This window comes from Triticum urartu, chromosome 1A, assembly GCF_056163025.1.
Source record: "Triticum urartu cultivar PI428250 chromosome 1A, HENAU_Tu73, whole genome shotgun sequence".
Taxonomy (NCBI): Eukaryota; Viridiplantae; Streptophyta; class Magnoliopsida; order Poales; family Poaceae; genus Triticum; species Triticum urartu.
Genome location: NC_141873.1, coordinates 592068960 through 592095141, shown reverse-complemented (window position 1 = coordinate 592095141; position 26182 = coordinate 592068960). Strand labels below are relative to the sequence as shown.

At 42.8% G+C, this 26182-nt stretch overlaps 1 pseudogene; it reads right to left on the bottom strand.

Moving 5' to 3' along the window:
- LOC147993239 (uncharacterized) overlaps positions 1 to 18625 on the bottom strand; it is a 46842-nt pseudogene extending 28217 nt beyond the window's left edge.
- Between the last annotated feature and the right edge of the window lie 7557 nt (positions 18626 to 26182).

The following is a 26182-nucleotide window of genomic DNA, read 5'->3' as shown; positions in this document are numbered from 1 at the left end:
TCGCCTAAGCACTACAACGATATGATCGAGGTGGAATATGGTGGCAGGGGGCACCGCACACGGCTAAGGAACGATCACGTGGATCAACTTGTGTGTCTAGAGGTGCCCCCCTGCCCCCGTATATAAAGGAGCCAAGGGGGAGGGAGCGGCCAGCCAGGAGGAGGGCGCAGGAGGAGTCCTACTCCTACCGGGAGTAGGACTCCCCCCCCCAATCCTAGTTGGAATAGGTTTCCTTGAGGGGGGAAGAGAGAGAGGGGGCCAACCACCTCTCCTTGTCCTAATAGGACTAGAGGAGGGGGGAGGCGTGTGGCCCACCTTGGGCTGCCCCTTTCTCCTTTCCACTAAAGCCCACTAAGGCCCATATAGCTCCCGGGGGGTTCCGGTAACCTCCCGGTACTCCGGTAAAATTCCCGATTTCACCCGGAACACTTCCGATATCCAAACATAGGCTTCCAATATATCAATCTTTATGTCTCGACCATTTCGAGACTCCTCGTCATGTCCATGATCACATCCGGGACTCCGAACAACCTTCGGTACATAAAAATGCATAAACTCATAATAACTTTCATCGTAACGTTAAGCGTGCAGACCCTACGGTTCGAGAACAATGTAGACATGACCGAGACACGTCTCCGGTCAATAACCAATAGCGGGACCTGGATGCCCATATTGGCTCCTACATATTCTACGAAGATCTTTATCGGTCAGACCGCATAACAACATACGTTGTTCCCTTTGTCATCGGTATGTTACTTGCCCGAGATTCGATCGTCGGTATCCAATACCTAGTTCAATCTCGTTATCGACAAGTCTCTTTACTCATTCCGTAATACATCATCTCGCAAATAACTCATTAGTTGCAATGCTTGCAAGGCTTATGTGATGTTCATTACCGAGAGGGCCCAGAGATACCTCTCCGACAAACGGAGTGACAAATCCTAATCTCGAAATACGCCAACCCAACATCTACCTTTGGAGACACCTATAGATCTCCTTTATAATCACCCAGTTACGTTGTGACGTTTGGTAGCACACAAAGTGTTCCTCCGGTAAACGGGAGTTGCATAATCTCATAGTCATAGGAACATGTATAAGTCATGAAGAAAGCAATAGCAACATACTAAACGATCGGGTGCTAAGCTAATGGAATGGGTCATGTCAATCAGATCATTCACCTAATGATGTGACCTTGTTAATCAAATAACAACACTTTGTTCATGGTTAGGAAACATAACCATCTTTGATTAATGAGCTAGTCAAGTAGAGGCATACTAGTGACACTTAGTTTTGTCTATGTATTCACACATGTATTATGTTTCCGGTTAATACAATTCTAGCATGAATAATAAACATTTATCATGATATAAGGAAATAAATAATAACTTTATTATTGCCTCTAGGGCATATTTCCTTCACGATGAACTCACCATATTTACAAAAACAAGAGAGGTCGAGTTCATACCAGCTTTTCTCATCTCAGTCAGTCCATCATATATCATCATAATTGCCTTTCACTTGCATGACCGAATGATGCGAATAATAATAAGAGTGCACGTGCATTGGACTAAGCTGGAATCTGCGAGCATTCAATAAACAGAAGAAGACAAAGCAATATGGGCTCTGGGTTAAATCAACAATAATGCATATAAGAGCCACTTCAACAATTTAATCATGGTCTTGTCCTATCGAGCCCAAAGAAAAGAAAAGAAATAAAATATTTACACGGGAAAGCTCCCAACAAGGAAAAGAAGAACGGGAAATATTTTTGGGTTTTCTTTTTAATTCTTACTACTACAGCAGAAAATTAAGCTACTACTAATTTTTTTTTCTTAAGGTTTAACAAACACACAAGAAGAAAGCAGGAAAAAGAAAATAAACTAGCATGGATATTACAGTGAAAGAGTATGAGCACCGACATCTAGCAATGAGTGTGTGTGAACATAAATGTAATTCCGGTGAGAAATACGTACTCCCCCAAGCTTAGGCTTTTGGCCTAAGTTGGTTCATGGCCAGGGATAGCCTGGCTGATACCCGTAGGTGTAGCTGGGGTCGTACTGCGACGAAGAGGACTCTGACTGCCACTGGCTGACAGCCATCTCCGGATCCCAAGAATAAACAGACTGTCGTGGAGGATCATCTTGTGGTTCCGTTTCCGGGGCTGGTGCAGGATTCTGGTAGGCTTGAACGACAGCCCACATAACGAGATAAGGTCCTTCAAAATTAAACAAGGAAGGAGCAGGCAAGGTAATAGTTTCAGGATGATGTTTATGAAAGAATAGTTTATATTTGAGCTCTCCATCCCTGCCCTTAACAATAAAATCATGCGCTAGCATACTCTTATAATCTAAATAAGCACTAGGCAGCAATTTTTCTTCTTTCTCATGAAGCCTAATAGGTATGTTAAAATGTGCAGCAAGGTGTGAAGCATAAATGCCTCCAAAGATGGGGCCCTTAGTACGGTTCAGACTTAACCGTCTAGCAATAATTCCGCCCATACTAATAGTGTTATCGCGGTATAAACCATGGAACAAAATGATAATATCAGGAACACTAAGGTTTCCACAGTTTCCACGACCAATCAAGCAACGACTAACAAATATGGAAAAGTAGCGTAAAACAGGAAAATGTATGCTAGTGATTCTTGCATCAGAAACCTTCCTGGTTTCTCCCACAGTGATGGTGTTAATAAATGCTTCCACATCTTTACGGGATGGTTCATCTAAGGTACCCTCAGGGGGTATTTTGCAAACCTCGCAAAATTCAGCTAATGGCATCTTCTTAACAATGTCATACAAATGAAACTCTACTGAAGGAGGTGATTCCTTAGGGAAAAAGTAGAAGTTTTGCACAAAAGTATTTGTGAGTAAGAGATACTGATGACGTTGGTCGCGGAGGAAGTCGATGAGGCGGGCATTCTCAATTAATGAATAGAAATCCTCATAAATCCCAGCTCTTCTCAAGAAGTCATCGGAAGGCCATTCACACGGCCGGACCTCCACGGTACGAGGAAAATTATATTTGGGCCTCTGTGCTTCTTCATTTTGTTTCTCCTTCGAGCTTCGGCTCGATGAGCCCCTCAAAAGTCTCTTCATTATTTTCTGAAATATTCTGAAATTCTTAGTAACTTCAAATAAAAGTGAACCAACTTCAATAAAATTAATAGAAACTACTCCTACAAGTGCCTAGAGCCTATATCAAGCATTAGAACTACTTGGAACCATATAAATTTGACATGCAGGCTCAAGAACATGGTCACCTATGCAACACAAATTTGCAAAGAATGAAGCACTAGAACAAAAACTAATTGGACCAATGGAGGAGTCACATACCAAGGAACAATCTCCCAAAGCAGTTTTGCGAGAGGTGCTTTGAGCAAGGAGATCGAAAATTGCAGCAAAGAGAGCTAGAACTCGTGCTTGAGCTGGATATTCGTATTTGTGGGAGGAAGAAGAAGAGGATGGGTGCAGGAATAAGTGGAGGAGGGACACCGTGGGCCCACGAGGTAGGGGGGCGCGCCTAGGGGGGTAGGGCATGCCCTCCACCCTCGTGGCCAGGTGGCAGCCCCCCCTGCGGTAATTTTTGCACTATAAATCCTCAAATATTCCCGAAAAAATCATATTAAATTGGCATGGCATTCTGAGGACTTTTATTTTCAAGATATTTTTATATTGCACGGATAAATCAGGAAACAGACAGAAAAATACTATTTTTACTTTATTTCAACTAAATAAGAGAGAGTATAAAGAGGGTACAGAAGTTTGTGCTTCTAGTTTCATCCGTCTCATGCTCATCAAAAAGAATCCACTAACAAGGTTGATCAAGTCTTGTTAACAAACTCATTCCGATTAACATGAAACCGGAGAAATTTCGAATAACACTATGTTACCTCAACGGGGATATGCACATCCCCTATATTAAGTATATCATATTTCTTCTTGATAGTAGGAAGAGGAAATTCAAAACCTCCAAATATAACCGATGGAATTTTTCCAATAGAGTTGATACTATGAACTTGAGGTTGTTTCCTCAGAAAGTGTACTGTATGCTCATTACCATTAACATGAAAAGTGACATTGCCTTTGGTGCAATCAATAACAGCCCCTGCAGTATTCATAAAAGGTCTTCCAAGAATAATAGACATACTATCATCCTCGGGAATATCAAGAATAACAAAGTCCGTTAAAATAGTAACGTTTGCAACCACAACAGGCACATCCTAACAAATACCGACAGGTATAGCAGTTGATTTATCATCCATTTGCAAGGATATTTCAGTAGGTGTAAACTTATTGAAGTCAAGTCTACGATATAAAGAGAGAGGCATAACACTAACACCGGCTCCAAGATCACATAAAGCAGTTTTAACATAATTTCTTTTAATGGAGCATGGTATAGTGGGTACTCCTGGATCTCCAAGTTTCTTTGGTATTCCACCCTTAAAAGTATAATTAGAAAGCATGGTGGAAATTTCAGCTTCCGGTATCTTTCTTTTATTAGTAATGATATCCTTCATATACTTAGCATAAGGATTAGTTTTGAGCATATCAGTCAATCGCATATGCAAAAATATAGGTCTAATCATTTCAGCAAAGCGCTCAAAATCCTCATCATCTTTTTTCTTGGATGGTTTGGGAGGAAAAGGCATGGGTTTCTGAACCCAAGGTTCTCTTTCTTTACCATGTTTCTTAGCAACAAAGTCTCTCTTATCATAACGTTGATTCTTTGATTGTGGGTTATCAAGATCAACAGCAGGTTCAACCTCTACATCATTATCATTACTAGGTTGAGCATCATCATGAACATCATCATTAAAATTTTCATTAGGTTCATGCTCATTGCCAGATTGTGTTTCAGCATCAGACATAGACATATCATTTGGATTCTCAGGTGTTTCAGCAATAGGTTCACTAGAAGTTTGCAAAGTCCTATCATTTTTCTTTTTCTTCCTTTTAGAAGAACTAGGTACATCAATATTATTTCTCTGAGAATCTTGCTCAATTCTCTTAGGGTGGCCTTCAGGATACAAAGGTCCCTGAGTCATTCTACCAGTTCTAGTAGCCACTCTAACAGCATAATCATTCTTCTTACTATTCATTTCATCAAGCAATTCTTTTTGAGCTTAAGTACTTGTTCTACTTGAGTGGTAACCATAGAAGCATGTTTGCTAACAAGTTTAAGTTCACCTCTAATATTAGCCATATAATCACCCAAGTGTTTAATCATATTGGAACCGTATTTCAATTGTCTGCCAAAATAAGCATCAAAATTTTCTTGTTTGACAATAAAATTATCAAATTCATCAAAGCATTGTCTGGCAGACTTATAATGAGGAATATCACCTTCGTCAAATCTATAGAGAGAATTTACCTTTACTACCTGTGTCAAGTTATCAAGGTCTGGAGGTTCTTCAATAAATAAAGGATTAAGATCATATGTTTCTTCAACAGGCGGTAAATTAAGACCATGTATTTCTTCAATAGGTGGTAAATTCTTAACATTTTCAGCTTTAATACCTTGTTCTTTCATAGATTTCTTTGCCTCTTGCATATCTTCAGGACTGAGAAATAGAACACCTCTCTTCTTCAGAGTTGGTTTAGGAATAGGCTCAGTAATTTGAGCAGGAGCTGGCTCAGGAGGTGCCCAATTATTTTCATTTTCCAACATATCATTCAATAAAATTTCAGCTTCATCCGGTGTTCTTTCCCTGAAAAGAGAACCATCACAACTATCCAGGTAATCTCTGGAAGCATCGGTTAGTCCATTATAAAAGATATCAAGTATTTCATTTTTCTTAAGAGGATGATCAGGCAAAGCACTAAGTAACTTGAGAAGCCTCCCCCAAGCTTGTGGGAGACTCTCTTCTTTAATTTGCACAAAGTTGTATATTTCCTTTAAAGCAGCTTGTTTCTTATGAGCAGGGAAATATTTAGCAGAGAAGTAATAAATCATATCCTGGGGACTACGCACACAACCAGGATCAAGAGAATTAAACCATATCTTAGCATCACCCTTTAATGAGAACAGAAATATTTTGAGGATATAAAAGTAGCGAGATCTCTCATCATTAGTTAATAGGGTAGCTATATCATTTAATTTAGTAAGATGTGCCACAACAGTTTCAGATTCATAACCATCAAAAGGATCAGATTCAACCAAAGTAATTATATCAGGATCAACAGAGAATTCATAATCCTTATCGGGAACACAAATAGGTGAGGTAGCAAAAGCAGGATCAGGCCTCATTTTATCTCTAAGTGATTCTTTGTTCCATTTAGCTATTAACCTTCTAAGCTCATCGTTATCATTGCAAGCTAAGATAGCGGCAGAAGATTCCGTATCAAAAATATAACCTTCAGGAATAACAGGCCTATCCTCATCATCATTTTCATCAATATTATGAGATTCAATAATTTATTTCTCTCTAGCCCTAGCAATTTGTTCATCAAGAAATTCACTAAGGGGCACAGTAGTATCAAGCATAGAAGTAGTTTCATCATAAGTATCATGCATAGCAGAAGTGGCACCATCAATAACATGCGACATATCAGAATGAATAGTAGAAGCAGGTTTAGGTGTCGCAAGCTTACTCATAACAGAAGGTGAATCAAGTGCAGAGCTAGATGGCAGTTCCTTACCAAGTGACTCAAAGAATAGAGCTATGCTCCCCGACAACGGCGCCAGAAAAAGGTCTTGATAACCCACAAGTATAGGGGATCACAACAGTTTTCGAGGGTAGAGTATTCAACCCAAATTTATTGATTCAACACAAGGGGAGCCAAAGAATATTCTCAAGTATTAGCAGCTGAGTTGTCAATTCAACCACACCTGGAAACTTAGTATCTGCAGCAAAGTGTTTAGTAGCAACGTAATATGATAGTGGTGGTAACAATAGCAAAAGTAAAGGAAGCAAAAGTAATATTTTTGGTATTTTGTAGTGATGGTAACAATAGCAACGGGAAAGTAAATAAGCATAAACCAGTATATGGAAAGCTCGTAGGCATCGGATCAGTGATGGATAATTATGCCGGATGCGGTTCATGATGTAACAGTCATAACCTAGGGTGACACAGAACTAGCTCCAATTCATCAATGTAATGTAGGCATGTATTCCGAATATAGTCATACGTGCTTATGGAAAAGAACTTGCGTGACATCTTTTGTCCTACCCTCCCGTGGCAATGGGGTCCTGATGACCCACAAGTATAGGGGATCTATCGTAGTCCTTTCGATAAGTAAGAGTGTCGAACCCAACGAGGAGCAGAAGGAAATGATAAGCGGTTTTCAACAAGGTATTCTCTGCAAGTACTGAAATAAGTGGTAACAGATAGTTTTCTGACAAGATAAATTTGTAACGAGCAACAACTAATAAAAGTAAATAAAGTGAGCAAGGTGGCCCAATCCTTTTTTTAGCAAAGGACAAGCCGGAGCAAACTCTTATATAAGGAAAAGCACTCCCGAGGACACATGGGAATATCGTCAAGCTAGTTTTCATCACGTTCATATGATTCGCGTTCGGTACTTTGATAATTTGATATGTGGGTGGACCGTTGCTTGGGTGCTATTCTTACTTGAACAAGCATCCCACTTATGATTAACATCTATTGCAAGCATCTGCAACTACAACAAAAGTATTAAGGTAAACCTAACCATAGCATGAAACATATGGATCCAAATCAGCCCCTTACGAAGCAACGCATAAACTAGGGTTTAAGCTTCTGTCACTCTAGCAACCCATCATCTACTTATTACTTCCCAATGCCTTCCTCTAGGCCGAAATAATGGTGAAGTATTATGTAGTCGACGTTCACATAACACCACTAGAGGCTAGACAACATACATCTCATCAAAATATCGAACGAATACCAAATTCACATGACTACTAATAGCAAGACTTCTCCCTTGTCCTCAGGAACAAACGTAACTACTCACAAAGCATATTCATGTTCATAATCAGAGGGGTCATAATATGCATAAAGGATCTGAACATATGATCTTCCACCAAATAAACCAACTAGCATCAACTACAAGGAGTAATCAACACTACTAGCAACCTACTAGCACCAATCCCGGACTTGGAGACAGGAATTGGATACAAGAGATGAACTAGGGTCTGGATATGAGATGGTGCTGGTGAAGATGTTGATGGAAATTGCCCTCTCCCGATGAGAGGAGTGTTGGTGATGACGATGGCGATGATTTCCCCCTCCCGGAGGGAAGTATCCCCGGCAGAACAGCTCTGCTGGAGCTCTAGATTGGTTTCGCCAAGGTTCCACCTCGTGGCGGTGGAGTCTCGTCCCGAAAGATTGCTTCTGGTTTTTTCTCGACGAAAGACTTCATATAGGAGAAGATGGGCGTCGGAGAGACACCAGGGGGCCCACGAGGTAGGGGGCGCCCCCCACCCTCATGAGCAGGGTGTGGCCCCCCTGGCCTTCATCTTTGGCATCTGCTTCCAAATTTATTTTATGTTGACATAGAGTGGGACTAATGCCCTTAAAATCATCAAGAGTATATCCAATAGCGGCACAATGCTTCTTCAGAGTTTCCAATAATCTTTCTTCTTCATGCTCTGAAAGGTTAGCACTAATAATAACAGGATATATCTTCTTTTCATCAAGATAAGCATAGTTAAGATTATCAGGCAACGGTTTAAGCTCAAACACGGGATCACCCTTGGGCGGAGGAGGATCCCCTAGGATTTCAACAGGCAAATTGTGTTTTAGAATAGGTTCCTGTTTAAAGAATACTTCATCTATTTCCCTTCTTTCATTCATGAACATATCATTTTCATGGTCTAGCAAATAATGTTCTAAAGGATCACTAGGAGGTACAGCAATAGAAGCAAGACCAATAATATCATCCTTACTAGGCAATTCTTCCTCACGATGTTGCTTACTAAATTTAGAGAAGTTAAACTCATGAATCATATCATCCAAGCCAATAGTAACAACATTCTTTGTGCAATCTATGGTAGCATTAACAGTATTCAAGAAGGGTCTACCAAATATAATGGGACAAAAGCTATCTTGAGGGGAACCAAGAACAAGAAAATCAGCAGGATATTTAGTTTTCCCACACAAGACTTCAACATCTCCAACAATTCCCACTGGTGATATAGTATCCCTATTGGCAAGTTTAATTGTGACATCAATTTCTTCTAACTCAATTGGTGCAATATCATGCATAATTTCTTTGTATAAATCAATGGGTATTGCACTAGCACTAGCACCCATGTCACATAAGCCATGATAACAATGATCTCCTATTTTAACAGAAATAACAGGCACTCCTACCACAGGTCTATGTTTATCTTTAGCACAAGGTTTAGCAATTCTAGCAGTTTCACCGCAGAACTGAATAACATGCCCATCAATATTATCAGACAAGAGATCTTTAACAATAGCAATATTAGGTTCTACTTTAACTTGCTCAGAGGGTGTATAAGTTCTAATATTGCTTTTACGAAGCACAGTTGAAGTTTTAGCATGATCCTTTATTCTAACAGGGAAAGGTGGTTTCTCAACATAAGAAGTAGGAACAATAGGATCATTATAAGTGACAGTCTTTTCTTCAACTTTAATAGGTGCAGCTACTTTTACTTCTATGGGAGGATGATATTTAAACCGCTTCTCCTTGGGGAGATCAACATAAGTAGCAAAAGATTCACAGAAAGAAGCTACTATCTCAGAGTCAAGTCCATATTTAGTGCTAAACTTACGGAAAATATCGGTATCCATAAAAGATTTAACACAATCAAACTTAGGTGTCATACCTGACTCCTTACCTTCGTTGAGATCCCAATCTTCAGAGTTGCGTTTAATTCTATCCAATAAATCCCATCTAAATTCAATATGCTTCATCATAAAAGAGCCAGCACAAGAAGTATCGAGCATGGTGCGATTATTTTCAGAAAGCCGAGCATAAATTTTTTGAATAATTGTCACTCTTGAGAGCTCATGATTGGGGCATGAATATAACATTGATTTAAGCCTCCCCCAAGCTTGAGCGATGCTTTCTCCATCGCGACGCCAAAAATTATATATATATAATTGCGATCATGATGAACAAGATGCATAGGGTAATACTTTTGATGAAATTCCAATTTCAATCTTTTATAGTTCCATGATCTCGTATCATCACATAGCCTATACCATGTCAATGCGTCTCCCTTCAAAGATAAAGGGAAGACCTTCTTCTTAGCAACATCATCGGATATACCTGCAAGCTTAAATAATCCACAAACTTCATCCACATATATTAAGTGCTCATCAGGATGCTTTGTTCCATCTCCTGTAAAAGGATTAGCTAGCAGTTTTTCCATCATACCCGAAGGGAATTCAAAAGGAGTTTCATTCTCAATAGGTTCAGTAGGTTGAGGAGCAACTCTTTGCTCTACTGGACGGGGTGAAGATAGCCCGAACAAGCCCCTCAGAGGATTACTTTCCATAGTAACAAGTGACAGTAAATTTCAGCACACTATATAAAATTTTCCTTACCAAGTTCCACCTACCAAAGGCGCTTCACTCCCCGGCAACGGCGCCAGAAAAGAGTCTTGATGACCCACAAGTATAGGGGATCTATCGTAGTCCTTTCGATAAGTAAGAGTGTCGAACCCAACGAGGAGCAGAAGGAAATGATAAGCGGTTTTCAGCAAAGTATTCTCTGCAAGTACTGAAATAAGTGGTAACAGATAGTTTTGTGACAAGATAAATTGTAACGAGCAACAAGTAACAAAAGTAAATAAAGTGAAGAAGGGTGGCCCAATCCTTTTTGTAGCGAAGGACAAGCCGGAACAAACTCTTATATAAGGAAAAGCGCTCCCGAGGACACATGGGAATATCGTCAAGCTAGTTTTCATCACGTTCATATGATTCGCGTTTGGTACTTTGATAATTTGATATGTGGGTGGACCGGTGCTTGGGTGCTGTTCTTACTTGAACAAGCATCCCACTTATGATTAACCTCTATTGCAAGCATCCGCAACTACAACAAAAGTATTAAGGTAAACCTAACCATAGCATGAAACATATGGATCCAAATCAGCCCCTTACTAAGAAACGCATAAACTAGGGTTTAAGCTTTTGTCACTCTAGCAACCCATCATCTACTTATTACTTCCCAATGCCTTCCTCTAGGCCCAAATAATGGTGAAGTGTTATGTAGTCGACGTTCACATAACACCACTAGAGGCTAGACAACATACATCTCATCAAAATATCGAACGAATACCAAATTCACATGACTACTAATAGCAAGACTTCTCCCTTGTCCTCAGGAACAAACGTAACTACTCAAAAAGCATATTCATGTTCATAATCATAGGGGTCATAATATGCATAAAGGATCTGAACATATGATCTTCCACCAAATAAACCAACTAGCATCAACTACAAGGAGTAATCAACACTACTAGCAACCTACTAGCACCAATCCCGTACTTGGAGACAGGAATTGGATACAAGAGATGAACTAGGGTTTGGAGATGAGATGGTGCTGGTGAAGATGTTGATGGAGATTGCCCTCTCCCGATGAGAGGAGCGTTGGTGATGACGATGGCGATGATTTCCCCCTCCTGGAGGGAAGTATCCCTGGCAGAACAGCTCTGCCGGAGCTCTAGATTGGTTCCACCAAGGTTCCGCCTCGTGGCGGCGGAGTCTCGTCCTGAAAGATTGCTTCTAGTTTTTTTCTTGAGGAAAGACTTCATATAGGAGAAGATGGGCGTCGGAGAGCCACTAGGGGGCCCACGAGGTAGGGGGCGCGCCCTAGGAGGGGGGGGGCGCCCCCCACCCTCGTGAGTAGGGTGTGGGCCCCCTGGCCTTCATCTTTGGCGACAATTTTTATTTATTTATTTTAAGATATTCCGTGGAGTTTAAGGACTTTTGGAGTTGCGAAGAATAGGTCTCTAATATCTGCTCCTTTTCCAGCCTATAATTCAACCTGCCGGCATTCTCCCTCTTCATGTAAACCTTGTAAAATAAGAGAGAATAGCCATAAGTATTGTGACATAACGTGAAATAACAGCCCATAATGCGATAAATATCGATATAAAAGCTTGATGTAAAATGGACGTATCAGGTCCTAATGGAAACTAAGGGATATTAAGGCCTCCTTTTAATAGAGAACCGGAACAAAGCAATAGCACATAGTGAATACATGAACTCCTCAAACTATGGTCATCACCGGGAGTGGTCCCGATTATTGTCACTTCGGGGTTGCTGGATCATAACACATAGTAGGTGACTATAGACTTGCAAGATAGGATCAAGAACTCACATATATTCATGAAAACATAATAGGTTCAGATCTGAAATCATGGCACTCAGGCCCTAGTGAAAAGCATTAAGCATAGCAAAGTCATAGCAACATCAATCTCAGAACATAGTGGATACTAGGGATCAAACCCTAACAAAACTAACTCGATTACATGATAGATCTCATCCAACCCATCACCGTCCAGCAAGCCTACGATGGAATTACTCACGCACGGCGGTGAGCATCATGAAATTGATGATGGAGGATGGTTGATGATGACGACGGCGGCGAATCCCCCTCTCCGGAGCCCCGAAAGGAATCCAGATCAGCCCTCCCGAGAGGTTTGCTCAGTATCGTAAAATGCGATGATTTCTTCTCCCTTATTTTTTTCTCCCCGAAAGCAAATATATAGAGTTGGAGTTGGCGTCGGAAGGTCTCCAGGGGGCCCATGAGGTAGGGGGGCATGCCCCCCACCCTCGTGGACAGGGTGTGGGCCCCCTGGTCTTCATCTTTGGCGAGGATTTTTATTATTTTTTATAAGATATTCTGTGGAGTTTCAGGTCATTCCGAGAACTTTTGTTTTCTGCACATAAAACAACATCATGACAATTCTGCTGAAAACAGCGTCAGTCCGGGTTAGTTCCATTCAAATCATGCAAGTTAGAGTCCAAAACAAGGGCAAAAGTGTTTGGAAAAGTAGATACGACGAAGACGTATCAGTGTCATACCTAGTGCATCGGGTCCAATGAAAATCTTTTGTGACAATACTGGTGCAATTGCCTTGGCAAAGGAATCCAGATTTCACAAGAGAACCAAGCACATCAAGAGACGCTTCAATCCCATCCGGGATCAAGTCCAGGTGGGAGACATAGAAATTTGCAAGATACATATGGATCTGAATGTTGCAGACCCGTTGACTAAGCCTCTTCCATGAGCAAAACATGATCAGCACCAAGGCTCCATGGGTGTTAGAATCATTACTGTGTAATCTAGATTATTGACTCTAGTGCAAGTGGGAGACTGAAGGAAATATTCCCTAGAGGCAATAATAAAGTTATTATTTATTTCCTTATATCATGATAAATGTTTATTATTCATGCTAGAATTGTATTAACTGGAAACATAATACTTGTGTGAATACATAGACAAACAGAGTGTCACTAGTATGCCTCTACTTGACTAGCTCGTTGATCAAACATGGTTATGTTTCTTAGCCATTGACATGAGTTGTCATTTGATTAACGGGATCACATCATTAGGAGAATGATGTGATTGACTTGACCCATTCTGTTAGCTTAGCACTCGATCGTTTAGTATTCTGCTATTACTTTCTTCATGACTTATACATGTTCCTATGAGATTATGCAACTCCCGTTTACGGGAGGAACACTTTGTGTGCTACCAAACGTCACAACGTAAATGGGTGATTATAAAGGTGCTCTACAGGTGTCTCCGAAGGTACTTGTTGGGTTGCGTATTTCGAGATTAGGATTTGTCACTCCGATTGTCGGAGAGGTATCTCTGGGCCCACTCAGTAATGCACATCACTATAAGCCTTGCAAGCATTGCAACTAATGAGTTAGTTGCGGGATGATGTATTATGGAACGACTAAAGAGACTTGCCGGTAATGAGATTGAACTAGGTATTGAGATACCGATGATCGAATCTCGGGCAAGTAAACATATCGATGACAAAGGGAACAACGTATGTTGTTATGCGGTTTGACGGATAAAGATCTACGTAGAATATGTGGGAGCCAATATGAGCATCCAAGTTCCTCTATTGGTTATTGACCGGAGACATGTCTCGGTCATGTCTACATAGTTCTCGAACCCGTAGGGTCCGCACGCTTAAAGTTTGATGACGGTTATATTATGAGTTTATGTGTTTTGATGTACCGAAGGTAGTTCGGAGTCTCGGATGTGATCACGGACATAACGAGGAGTCTTGAAATGGTTGAGACATAAATATTGATATATTGGAAGCCTATATTTGGATATCGGAAGTGTTCCGGGTGAAATCGGGATTTTACCGGAGTACCGGGGGTTACCGGAACCCCCCCCCCCCGGGGGTTTAATGGGCCAAGATGGGCCTTAGTGGAGAAGAGGAGGGGCGGCCAGGACAGGCCGCGCGCCCCCTCCCCCTCTAGTCCGAATTGGAAAAGGAGGGGGGTGGCGCCCCCCTTTCCTTCCTCTCTCCCTCCTCCTTCCCCCTTCCCCCTTCTCCTACTCCAACTAGGAAAGGAGGGAGTCCTACTCCCGGTGGGAGTAGGACTCCTCCCTGGCGCGCCTCCTCCTGGCCGGCCGCCTCTCCCCCCTTGCTCCTTTATATACGGGGGCATGGGGCACCTATAGACACAACAATTGATCTCTTGATCTCTTAGCAGTGTGCGGTGCCCCCCTCCACCATAATCCACCTCGATAATATCATAGCGGTGCTTAGGCGAAGCCCTGCGTCGGTAGAACATCATCATCGTCACCACACCGTCGTGCTGATGGAACTCTCCCTCATAGCTCGGCTGGGTCGTAGTTCGAGGGACGTCATCGAACTGAATGTGTGCTGAACTCGGAGGTGCCGTACGTTCGGTACTTGATCCGTCGGATCGTGAAGACGTACGACTACATCAACCGCGTTGTGTTAACGCTTCCGCTTTCGGTCTACGAGGGTACGTGGACACACTCTCCCCTCTCGTTGCTATACATCACCATGATCTTGTGTGTGCGTAGGATTTTTTTTGAAATTACTACGTTCCCCAGCAGGACCTTCATACTACTTTGGGTGCAAGCCGTCTTTTTCGTTCATATGTTGCTGGTCCTCCTGTGCCTCCAGTGTATCTTTTGTCTTCCCATACACGCCCAAGAAGCCTAGCAGGTTCACGCAAAGATTCTTCTTCATGTGCATCACGTCGATTAGAGAGCGGACCTCTAGGACTTTCCGACAGGGTAGATCCCAAATTATAGATTTCTACTTCCACATGGGTGTGTGTCCGTCATCGTCATTCAGAACAGATTGTCCGCCAGAACCCTTTCCAAAGATTACTTTTAAATCCTTAACCATATGAAGTATATGATGACTAGTACGGTGGTCAGGCTTCTTCCAGTGATCTGCCTCACCTTTGAAATGCTTTCCTTTCTTTCTTACGGTATGCCTGATCGGAAGAAATCAACGATGTTCCAGGTACACATTCTTCTTACATTTATCCAAATATATGCTTTCAGTCTCATCTAAACAGTGCGTGCATGCATTGTATCCCTTGTTTGTCTGTCCTGAAAGGTTACTAAGAGCAGGCCAAACATTGATGGTTACAAACAACAACGCTTGTAGGTTAAATTACTGTTGTTTGTGCTCATCCCACACATATACACCTTTTATATCCCACAATTGTAAAAGTTCTTCAACTAATGGCCTTAGGTACACATCAATGTCATTGTCGGGTTGCTTAGGGTCTTGGATGAGCACTGGCATCATAATGTACTTCAGCTTCATGCACAATCAAGGAGGAAGTTTATAGATACATAGAGTCATAGGCCAGGTGCTATGATTGCTGCTCTACTCCCCGACAGGATTAATGCCATCTGCACTTATACCAAATCATAAGTTCCTTGTGTCATTTGCAAACTCTGACCACTTTCTCTCGATTTTTCTCCACTGCGACCCATCAGCAGGTACTCTCAACATCCGGTCTTTCTTACCTCTTCTTTGTTCCATCGCAACAACTCGGCATGCTCTTTATTTTGGAACAGACGTTTCAACCATGGTATTATAGGAGCATACCACATCACCTTGGCAGGAACCCTCTTCCCAGGGTGCTCACCCTCAACATCACCAGGGTCATCGCGGCTGATCTTATAGCGCAATGCACCGCATACCCGGCTTGCATTCAAATGCTCATACTCCTCACCGCGGTAGAGGATGCAGTCATTAGGGCATGCATGTATCTTCTACACCTATAATCCTAGAGGGCAGACAACCTTCTTTGCTTCATACGTACTATCAGGAAATTCGTTGTGCTTTGGAAGCTTCTTCTTTAACATATTCAGCAACTTTTCAAATCCCTGGTCAGATACACCATTCTATGTCTTCCATTGCAGCAATTCTAGTGTGGCACCCATCTTTTTCTTGTCATCTTCTCAATTTGGGTACAACAATTTTTTATGATCCTCTAACATACGCTGCAACTTCAACCTCTCAGTTTCACTAGCGCGGTTTCCCTTTGCATCAGCAATGGCCCGACGAAGATCATCAGCATGCTCATTTGATGCCTCTTGATCTTCAGCTTACCCCGTTGCAGTATCACTGTATTCAGGGAACATAGGATAGTTGTCATCATCCTCTTCTTCTTCATTGTCTTCCATCATAACCCCTTGTTCTCTGTGCTTTGTCCAACAATTATAGCCGGACATGAAACCGTACTTAAGTAGGTGGGTGTGAATGATTTTCGAGGCTGAGTAATTCATATCATTCTTACAGACACCACATGGACAGCACATAAACCATTACGTTTGTTTACCTCAGCCACAGGCAGAAAACTATGCACACCATTAATGAACTAGGGAGAGCGTCGGCCATCGTACATCCATTGCCGGCTCATCTTCATTCCACAACATCAAGAAGACCAAATTAATGCAAGTTCATACATACTTCTCATAAAACAACACACAACTATCTAGATAAAGCATTTAAATGCAACAACAAATACGATCAAAATCCCAACTAAGGTAATAATTGATCCAACAACATAATGATACCAAGCCTCTTTATTAATGGTATATTTTCTAATTTTTCTAATCTTCAAGCGCATTGCATCCATCATGATCTTTTGATCATCGGCGACATCGGCAACAAACAACTCCAATTTCATCTTCTCTTCTTTAATTATTTTTGATTTTTCTTTCAAATAATCCTTTTCTTTTTCAACTAAATTTAACTTCTCAACAAGATGGCCGGTCGCAATTTTCGGTTCACATACCTCTTAGATAAAAATATCTATGTTAACTTGATGGGCATAATTATCATAAACACGAAATGAAACAAATAGTTATGAAAGATAATATACCACATCCGAATCATAAACCGGACGAGGGCCGACGGGGATGGATATCAAAACCATGGCACTATATATAACAAACAATCATACAAGTAAGAAAATTATACAAGCAACTATCTAAATCATACAAACAAGATTTTTTTATTTTACAAAAATGATAAGAACAAGAGCCTCAGCAAGGTGGTCACGGCGACGAGACGGCGTGGGCGGTGAGGACGGGGACGGGAAGGCACCAAGTAAACCTCACCTACACATATGCAAACTAAGAAGTTACTTTGAGCTCAAAATGCATATAAATCAAATAAACTCCCACATAATTACTCTCAAACTAAAACCCACAAATGACTATACTTATAGAGTATGAAACGAGCTAAACTAGCAATGAGAGATGAAAAGACGAAGTTGCTAATATTTTAGAACCCTTGGATCGATGGAGTGTCTCAAATCTTGGCAAAAATGGAGGATGAGCTCGAGGTAGGGGAAGGAAAACAAAGAGGAGAAAGGAGTAAGTCTTGCTCGGGCTCGGGCTAGAAGAAGCAGGGGTTTATATAGGGATGTCTCTAGTACCGGTTGGTGATACAAACCGGGACTAAAGGTCCACCTCTAGTCCCGGTTGGTGATACCCACCGGGACTAAAGGGGCTCGTAGGGGCCCAGTTTGATGCCAGCCTGCCACCACCCCTTTAGTCCCGGTTGGTATAACCAATCGGGACTAGAGGTCCTTATTGAACCGGGACTAATGGTGTCCGTGCCCCTGACCGCTACAAGCCCTTGAAACCGGGACTAATGATCACATTAAACCCGACCGGGACTAATTCTCTGGGCCAAATAAGGCATGTTTTCTACCAATGTATACGACTACAAAAGGAATTTTTTTTGGTATTGTATCACATAACTTGGACTGGTGTAGTGGTTACGACTTGCAAGCCCTTGAGTGAGGGCATGGGTCAGTTCGCTAAGTAGATTCACTGCCTATTTATTTTATAGTTTGCTGGTTCAATTTTATTTTATAGTACTATACGTACACAGGCGCATACCGTCACAGATGAGTGGGCGAATAGGTTTTTTAAATATGACCATTATGTCCTTTGTTATGAAGATGCATGTATATATGGTTTAATCTCAGCTATCAATATGTTTAAGGGGGTTATATACCAAAGCATGGGTGTTGGGATAATCGAGCAACCTAATTTGTCTTTTTGAAGTAGACTGAACGAGTACGTGCACTCGCCAACTTCACAACTCACAACACGGCTTGTGGAACGGTGCGCCCATCAGCATCACCTTGAACATGAATGATGTATACCAGCTGGCCTCAACGGCCATGACATTGGGGTATTTTTTTGTGAGGTCTAAGCATCGGAAAGAACAACCTTACAACGCAACAGCCCAAACCTGTGAGGCAAACTCATTTAAGAGACTATTCAAAGATTGTCACACAAACGAATACTACAACCTAATACTTCTTCGTTCCTTGGCAAACCCCTTAATTAAAACTCATTTGCCTTACACACCAACAGTGGCGGAGCAATAATCCTAGACCTACGGGCCTATTACAGGCAAGTTACGGAAGCCCTTGGCTAATTCTCTTCGGCCTTCCTGATTTTCACTGGGGTGGCCCCGCTTTCTCCCCTTCTTGCCAATCAAACCATGCCATGTCAGCCTGTAATTAGTCTCAGCCTGTAAATATCCGTACGTGTAGCATTACTGCGGTGGCGGAGCCAGGGGGGACGAGCAGGGGACGAACATGAAACAGGTACATGTAACTAGCGATATAATCGCACGCGCACACCTACTTGCCCCCCCCCCCCCCCCTATCTCAACGTGTATTTTGGAAAAGAAAAAAATAAAGCCCATGTAAAAGCCCATTACCGCCCGGATCGTTGGCTAGTTAGCCTTCCGCTCTAGTCTCCTGTAAGCCACGTTCTCCTGTGATTAGCGTGTATCTGGGATTAGGTATCCCTAAAAAAACCTGGGATTAGCTAGGCGCCGCCGCCGTCCGTCTGCCTCTACTTTCCCTGCTCTGCTGCTCATAATCTGATTCATGTGCACAGTCGGCGATGCAGCCTACTTCACTGCTCCAGCCTCGAATGAGCCAAGGTTAACACATCACACTATATACTAATCTCGCTCAGTTCTCATCTAGATATTATATCAGATTTTAGTTGTTTTTTTGGGTGTGATTTGAGATGCTATCAAGTATTCAGATCTTGTGCGTGTCTTAAAAATTATCGTGATGCAAAACAGTTTTAAGATTATGTTATTTCACTAAGCTGTTTGCTTCAAATTTTCAACGAAGCCAATGTGGAAGTTCTCAACCTTGTTCTTGATGATTATTTTTTGCACTAGATTATTTTTATCTACTTACTCAAATCCTGGCTCCGCCCCTGCACACCAACATACGGCCTTAAGAGCGGTATCAAATTATTTATTTTTTATGTTCTAATATTTTTATCCCACCATAGAAAATGATATACCCATGATATCTAGATAAATATATATCAGCAACTTTCATGATTTAATCCTAATGTTATTCTACCTCCAAAATGATGGAAAATACTCTAAACAGCAATGTTTTCTTACTAAAAAAACTGCAGCGCCAGAATCAGATATTTGGTCGTAGCCTGGAAATCTTTTTTTTTTGAAGTAGCCTGGAAACCTTAAATAGGAAGTGAACAACAGTGGTTTTGTTGGAAATCTTAGTATACAAGCCCCGACTTTTACCATTGGCTTACTTTTGAAATTACGCACTGTTTAATCATTTACATGCACATACAACCAAATCTCCAGAAAAGTGCTTATCATGAATCTCTCCAATCCACCCATCTACTTTCTAATTAATGAATAATTAGGGTTTACCATGCAGCATGGAATCACTCTTGCATGGCAAGCTCACGAAATGTGGACAGAGCCCATGAATTCTCCTTCCATCCCGGTTAGATGTTGCTTGCCATCTTCCAATTGATGTATTCCCTTCACTCTTTCGATTAAATTCCCCCAAAGCAATTTGTGTTGTCTGCTGCCCATGAGCTGCTCCGGGCCATATCCTTATCTCCACTTTAGATTTCTCTCTTTTTCTTATTTGTGGCAAGATCAGACACAACCCACGCTGATACAGCAGCAGCGGCAACACCATCCTGCAAGCAGAGGAGTTCCCGGTGAAGAACTTTTGTGGCAGCCGTGAGGAACGGCAGAAGACCTAGACGAACCATGGGTTTGACTTCATGAACTTTTTCAGATCAGAATTATAATCTGGTCCTGCTGATCAATGGCTCTTTATTATAAGACTTGTAGCTGACATGGGCTTTGTCTTTAATCTGAGCCGTTATAATTCGGTCTCGCTGGATTAGTGTCTCCTAGTTTATCATTAACATGGTAATTTCTAGGACTGATCTACACCGTAATATATAACTCAGCCCCACCAGATTACCGGCTTCTAATTTCTGGTTAACATGGGAATTTATAGGGAGTCTCTAATTAATGTAGGTATATATAGACAGATTGGTAAATGAAAGCCAAAGTTGTATTAGCCTTGATTTGTTGCCACACATTGGTGACTGCTTTTGCTAAGTTTCAGTCGCAATGTTGCTTACTTTTGCTTCTGGGGTATGTTCAGTTTTTCTCTCATTTCTCTGAGGTTTAGTGAAGGTTTGTATGATGTGGCTAACATCTGAATTTTAACTCATCTGTCAGAGAAGTTAGGGAAAAACTCACCGTTTCACTTTATGTAAGGTAAGATGAATCTGGTTCTTGTGACCAAGTCAGGTGTAGGCCAAATCTGTAGCCAGCAAATTGTATTAATTGCTGGTCGATGGATCGTCAGTCAGTCAGTCAGTCATGCTGGTCCAACCAGTGAGTCCTTGCCTTGGTGGTTTGTCTATGGCCTACTTAGGTTAGCTAGGATCGGAGTAGCTAACGAGCTTGCTGCTTGCTTGCTTGTAGTACTACGTACCTCATTCATCCTTGCTTGCTTGCTTGTACTCGTACGCAGGGAGTAGTAATAAGTAAGAAAGTAAAGATGGATGGATGCTATCATGCATGTATGCATATGCAGTGCTATCGTGGATCTCTATCAATTTCTTTTTTGTTTTGTCTGTCACGACTCACGAGCGAGCTACTGATCCACCAACACCAACACCTCTCTCTCTCTCTCTCTCTCTCTCTCTCACACACACACACACGCACGCAGGCACGCACGCACGCACGCACTGCATTGCATTGCACCACCAATGCAATTATTTTTAGAGTGCATGAATAACTAACAATGCAATTATATAAGTAGTAGTAGTAGTAGCAGCAGCAACAGTAGCAGTAGTAATAGTGATGGTGATGGTGGTGTTAGTGTATTTTGCAGCTACAATTATTTTTTCCTTTCATTCTTCGTTTGTAAGCAAGTTAGTAGCTAGAATCTTCTTTAAGTATCATGGCATGCTACCCGCACAGAGCTCTAAAAATGCCATGCGCAGTCCATTGATTTCTAGAGTGCATGCATCATAGATTTATAAATTATGAGGTGTCAGTATATATATCCACTAGTAGTAGTAGGAGTACAATGGATTATCTATTATGGATGTACGTATGAACCTAGCTACAGTACGTACTACTACCTCTGTTCTAATTTATTAGTCCCCTTAGTATTTTGTATCAAACTTTGGCCATAGATTTAACTAAGAAATAATAATGCATGTCACCAAAATACTATATGGTTGGATTTATATCTGAACATAGTTTTCAATGATATTACTTTTTGTTACATGCATTAGCATTTTATTAGTTAAATCTAAGGCCAAAATTTAGCACAAAATACAAAGGGCACCAGTAAACCAGGACGGAGGTAGTACATAAAAAGTTATGGAGTCATAGCCCAGCAAATGAAATGTACGTAATCCTGGTACTTTAATTAATTAATTAATTCTGAAAAAACTTTTTCAGCCCACTTCTTTTTAGTTGGCCATGGGACAATTAAGGACCATCCAGGAGTGGATACGTATGGGTCAAAACCCTCGTGCCTCCTGTCGTGTCTCTTCCCCGCCTCTCTTTCCCCCTCATCCCCTCCTCCCCGAAGTGATGCTTGCGGGCGTCGCTTTTCTCTTGTGGCGCCGTTGTGGCCCTCTTCCTACCCTCCGGCATTCAAGACAAAAAACCTCTGTCCGGTTGGGCACACGATGGCGGCGGGGGATTTGCATCGTGACCCTCTTGGTATGTCTTTAATGAGTCTGGGTGTATCTCTGTTGCGATGGCATGCCTCATGTGCTTCTTCGGGGGTTAGCTGAAGACTTTCGGTAATGCACCCTTGTGTGTGTGTGTGTGTGTGTGTGTGTGTGTGTGTGTGTGTGTGTGTGTGTGTGTGTGTGTGTGTTTAGCACTCTCAGCATGTTTTCTTGTGTTTTCTTATTTTGATCAGCTTTTGAGGTTCTCCTCAACACCTTGTATCGTGTAGCTGTGTAGCTTTATTAATATGATGCAGGGCATAGTGCCTGTTTTGAGAGAACCACGGTTCATGCTTGCTTGGTTATTAGTACATACATACTGGAAAACTTAATTTTAGAACGTAACAAGAACCTTCTTACTCGCTCCACCATTCTAATTGATCGGGTCATTATTTATGTAATATCAATAACAATCTTTTAGGGTATACTATATAAAGGTTGAACCAAATCAAGCTAGGGGCAAACATGCTAGAGTATTGATAATGATAGGTTAAGATTTGGTAGTAATCACTTCGATACGATTCCTACCTTATTCCTAGGACACGTCTCCTTTCCCTCCAAGCTTTGCACTCTATATAATACGCCTGGGAGGCTCAGTACAACACATGGAATTACAACAGTTTTCCCCTCTCTAATCCTCTTACACGGTATCAACCGCAATTTCCTAGACTTAGCTCCACCACAACTTTCGTGCGGCCCCACCCTAGGGGGGTAAATCTACATGATCTCCGCCGAGGGCTGCACAACCCGTAGCGAGGGTTTATCCGCCGACCAGGTTGATCTTGTGCCATGTAGAGTCACCTAAATCTTCGCTCTCTCTGCAAAGGAGCATGTTGTATTCAGGGGGAATTTGAAGAAGCTTGCATGTCGCAGCCTTAGGGCATTTCCAATCCCGACCCTCAAACCTTCCGCAACCATCCAGGCCGTGTTGTCCGGACCGCGGAAGCCATCCAACACAGGCATGTATTGGCCCGCGGTGCATTTTCTACCGCAAACTGGAGACAAGCATCGAGGAGATTTGCGGGAGTCCGGACACGCAAAACATCGCTCTCCGCCCCCCTAGCGGTTGGCACGGCCGTGGTGGACGCTGACAGATGGGTGCGCCGACAGTACAGACAGCACCGTGGTCGGAGCTTACAAGCCTTCGTACTACTACACCGCCAAGCAGCTCAGAACCCCCATCGTATGGTGCCTTACATGGTCGACATTAATGTGGTGCCACTCTTCTCCGAGTATTCTTTGCTGCCACTCGTCCGGGCACGGGCTGGGAGCAGGTGCGTGCCAACACACTGTTTGCTGCAAGGCCCAGAGCGGTGGAGCCGGCATATAACGCGGACACGGAGATGGTTGACATCATACACGATGGAGGCGAGGGAGGAGAAGGGGGCTATGAGGACAGGCAGGTGGAAGACTCGGATCCCACCTAGTCCGGCAACTACCAACAGCAGCAGTCCTACACCCAGACGGCCACGCAACAGTCCTACACCAAGGGCGGCGATGGCACACAACAACAACAGCATTGGGCCACCGGAGAGCAGCATCCGAAGGGGGAGGAGGAGGATGACGATGACGTCGTCGATGATCCGGATGATACAGCCAGCGGTCTGAAGAAGAAAGTTAGAGGAGAACGCTTCAACATGCGGGAGGACGACCTGTTGTGCGATGCATGGTTGGCCACTAGCCTTGATCCTCTCCTCAGCACGGAGCAAAAGGGCACAACCTTTTGGAGGAACATTTACTATGGTTCCATGAGCACAAACATTTCGTGCCCTACTCCGACGCGTTGATCCGTAACCGTGAGTGTAAGTAACTCAACCATCGATGGTACACCATCCAAGAGGTCGTCTCCAAGTATTGCGGGCACTTAAAGCATCTCATTGCAAGGTGGCCTAGCGGTGCACAAATCACCGAGCAAATAAGTTGATTACTAGCGAGATATACTTTAGTTTTGTTGATCACGAGCTGGATATGCTTTAGTTTTGTTGATCACGAGCCGTATATGCTTTAGTTTTGTTGATCACCAGCCGGATATGATTTAGTTTTGTTGATCACTAGCCGCACATGGATTGTTTTTTTTCTCACTATACGGATATGCATTGTTTCAGTTTGTAGCCTACTCGTGCTTGTGTGATATACAAGAAGTTGAAGAAGAAGTCCTTCATGGTCGTCATGCATTGTTGGTTGAAGTTGAATGGGCAACCGAAGTGGAACATTTTCATTGCTAAGACCGACGCCCAAGCCAACAAGGAAGAAACTGGCGACGCTACCGAACTAACCCAAGAACCGCTGAAAAAGGTTAGAAGAATTTTACAGGGAAAGAAGTGGGAGGAGGAGAGGACGAAGCGAGAAGGTGCGGTAGCCAAGCTGACGGAGAGGTTCGAGGAGACTTGGCGAAGGAGGAGGCATGTGTGAGGCGCTCGGACATCAAGGAGGAGAGGAAGGTAGAGAGGTTCAAACAGTTCATGAAGGCGACAGACAAAAAGATCCAGCTCGAAGAGAGGACGGCCATGATTGAATAGAGGAAGGCGGCGCTCGAGGAGAAGAGGGTGAAGATTGCCGCCAATGCGGGGACGGCAAGATGTTGACCTTGAATGCGGTGGAAGATGAGGACGCGGTGGAGGCGGAGGTGGACACGGATGCAGAGGCTGCCTACGCGGCGGCGACGACACCTCCTTGATCGGGGAGCAGCTTTCTGCGATTGCTGGTCTAGAAGGGCAGAAATGCATGGACTGTCGGACTGATATTATTTTGGATACAAGCATGTAAAAATTAAGCATATTTACCTTTTTTTTTGGTTGTGATCGGGGATGCGATCTAGCGTGGGTGTGATCCGGCGTGTTGTGTGGACTAGCGTACATTTGAATTTGAATTTGCTGATGGATATATACATGCTACGGTTGGATGGCGTCCTCTCACATCTATGTCCGCGGACTGGTCTTCTTGTACGCGGACAGATGCGGGTGTATTTTGCTGGTTGCCGTTGGAGCTGTCCTTGCATAGAGAAACCAAGTGCAAGAAAGACACATACTTTACAAAGTTGAAATTAGGATAAGCCTAATATATATAATATGCACGCGAGGTAGAAAATTAGAAATGGAGGGGCGAATCATATACTTATATGATGGCCGGGGTGATATATATAGGCGAATTGCAGGAAGATGCTATATATGTAGTAGTATATTTGTATGATAGTCTGGAATAAATGATGGAATCCAAAACAATAAGGTGTGCATCAAGCTCGTTTTCTTGCGATAGCCACGTCGCCATGGTACTGTCCAGGTAAATCGAGAGCGAGAGATATTTGCGGGGTAAATCGAGAGCGAGGCGGCTGCCCAATCACGTCGTGTGCTGCGCGGCCAGCTGGAGGCTAGTGGTTGGTTCTGCGCGTGCTGGGTGGGCGATTTCATTGGGTGCGGGTGGGACCTTCCTCTGTCTCGTCCTGGCGTTGTGGGCGTCGGTTACGGGGCTTGCGTACGTGCGCGGGGCTGCGGTTCGTTGACCTGTGGGTCGTCTCCCTTTTACTGTGTCGAGGTAAAACCGTCCCGCGATAACACCTCCCCCGAGTAAATACGAAGCAAATCTGCTCTACCACGCAACAGAAGTAAACTCGCAGCACCCCTCCTCCTCATCAGTCACCGCCTGGTCTTCTCGATGGAGGTGGAGGAGTAGGGGA